This window comes from Panicum virgatum, chromosome 2N, assembly GCF_016808335.1.
Source record: "Panicum virgatum strain AP13 chromosome 2N, P.virgatum_v5, whole genome shotgun sequence".
NCBI classification, from domain to species: Eukaryota; Viridiplantae; Streptophyta; class Magnoliopsida; order Poales; family Poaceae; genus Panicum; species Panicum virgatum.
In genome coordinates this window covers 14,254,151-14,256,834 of record NC_053146.1, presented here as the reverse complement: position 1 = coordinate 14,256,834, position 2,684 = coordinate 14,254,151, and positions in this window count along the sequence as shown.

Here is a 2,684-nt window from a genome sequence, read left to right as displayed (position 1 = left end):
CAGTCTGACAGAGAGTGCGGTCTGCTAGGCGGCGGCTGCCAATGTCAGGGCCACTTTTATACCCTAGTCATCTAGGGTTCTGTGACACTGGCTTAGACATCCAATGGCTGCACGCGGTTTGTTTATTTCCCTGATCTTGTGATACAGCGTCTCTAAAGGAATCCAAATTAAATGAGCTAATGAAATATAATGAAAACTTAAACACGGGGGATATCCAAATAAAGGATACCCAATCATTCGTCATCACGCACTCAAACCAGTGGGTGGGATATTATCAAGTGGTTAGAACATTATCAAAAGACAACAATGGGTATAGGTTCCCCTGATTTCAAAAACAAACCATAAATCATGCCTAGAGGTTCGACATTACCTCCCTAAGGCCAATCTCAATGGGGTTTCATGGAGGGTTTCATAATATTAAATATCATCAATTTTGTTGATATGATAAGGCGAGAGAAGGATGTAGTTTCATGGGATATGAGAAGAGTTTCATCACCATGAAACTCATTTGACACAGTTACCTAGTTTCCAGTCTAGGTAATTGTGCCATTAAACTATGCACTGAGACTGGCCTAAGTCATTTCTCATTTCGTTGCAAATGTATGTCCACACAAACACTACCCAAATGCGCATATATTTTTAATCGAAATCAACCCGTGTTTAATCGAAATCAACCTGTTTTTGTGGGAACATGCACAAACCCGCTAGGTCACTATCGGAAAACAGTTATTTGATAAGTGTCTGCTAGTTTGCCGAGTGCATTCCATTAGGCACTCAGTAAAGATCATCTTTGCTATGTGACGCTAGAGAAACACTCGGCAAAAAGAAAGCACTCGGCAAAAATGCTGATTTGCCGAGTGCTGGCAACACAACACTCGGCAAACAAAAAACACATGGTAAACTATCGTCATGTGACTGCCACGTGTGATGACCGTCAAGCATAGCGCCGGGCGTTAGAACTTTTTCGAGTGTCCATTAGTGACACTCGGCAAAGATATTTTTGCCAACTGTCTTTCCTCCGACACTCAGTAAAGGCTCGACCTTTGCAGTGTGCTTTTCCTCCGACATTGGGTAAAGGCTTGACCTTTGTCATGTGCTTTTCCTTCTGACTCTTGCCAAAGGCTTGACCTTTGCCATGTGTTTTTCTTCCAACGCTCGGTAAAGGTTCGACCTTGGCCGTGTGTTTCTCCAGCATAGCACTCGGCAAATATGCCGTCACCGTCTCCTCGCTATCCCCATAGTTCTTTTTTTGCCGAGAGTTGATTCAGCACTCGACAACATCTTTGCCGAGTGCCCAACAAAAAGCACTTGAAAAAGAGCTTTGTGCCATCAAAATCGAGGGCGAGCGAACTATGCCGACGGTGCCACTCATCAAAGCTTTTGCCGAGTGTTTTTCTCGCTTTGCCGAGTGCCATTGGAACTCGTCAAATCTACTGTTTCCTGTTGTGGGTTTTACGACTACAAATTAACCTATGCCCGTGGAAACAAATCTAAACCCATTGAAAAACACATAAGCATATGATTATAAAATTTAACCAAACCCACACGCACGGTTAACGGCTACCCATAGGTTACCTGTTCTTGACAACAAGTGTTACATGGCCGCACCTCTACCATGCTGGCAAGGTTTTAGTGCATACATGTTCTTCTCATGATCAACCATGCATGTTTCAATTAGAGCAACCAAAGGAGGCAGCATGTTTAACATAAGTGGAAACTTCATAGTTTTATGGTACAAACACGATGGGTAGGTAGGATTTTTTGCCCATAAATAAGGGACCCATGGGCCATGGGGTCCCAAATCCATTTTGTTTCAAAAAACTAATGGGAAAATTTATGACAGTCCAGCATTGTCATAAATCTATGTTGCTTACTAGATGCCATGTGTAACATCCCAAAAATTCACCCAAGTAAATTACTCGCTAAAAATATTTTTCAAAATCTTTTCATCGCCGAGCTCGAGTCTTTTCCGGCGATTCATCGCCCGGACACCAAACCCGATCTCCGTCCCGACACCGAAATCAATCATCGTTTAAACTTCCCTTGTTCTCCTCTCCTCATGCACATCGCTTCTCGTCGACGCCACGCTCGGCTCGCGACCAACGCCGCGAACCCCGCCGGTGCCTCCTTTTCTTTTTCTCCTTTTCCTTTTTTCCCTTTTCTCCTTTTCTTTTTCTCTTTTTCTTTTTCCTTCTCCTTTCTTCCATCTTCCCTCCTGCTCCCTGCCCACGCGCGTTGCTCTCTGCCCACGCGCGGCACACGCAGCTCCCTGTGCGCCCACGCGCTCCACGCGCACCCGGGATGCTCACCGTGCCGCTCGCCCCTGCCCATCCCGTCCCATCGCCCTGTGCCGCCTCGCCGCTTGCGCCGCCGCTCTACGATGTCGAGCACCATTAATGGCCGCCCGAGATGCTCGCCGGCCGGCCACCGCTGCCCCCTCCCCTCCACCGCCTCTCCTCACCTATAAATAGGCCCTCCGCGCAGTCCTCCTCCTCCAAAATCTCCACCGCCCCTGCACGCCCCCTCCTTAGCGTCGCAGCGCCGCCGCCATAGCCGCCGCCGCCCACCTTCTGCCGGCCGTTGTGGGCACGCCTCCTCGAGCCACCTCTGCCCAAGGTGAGGAGGGGAACCGAACCCCCTCGTCCCCCTCATCGTTTCGCCCCACTCCCCGGCCACCGTGGCAC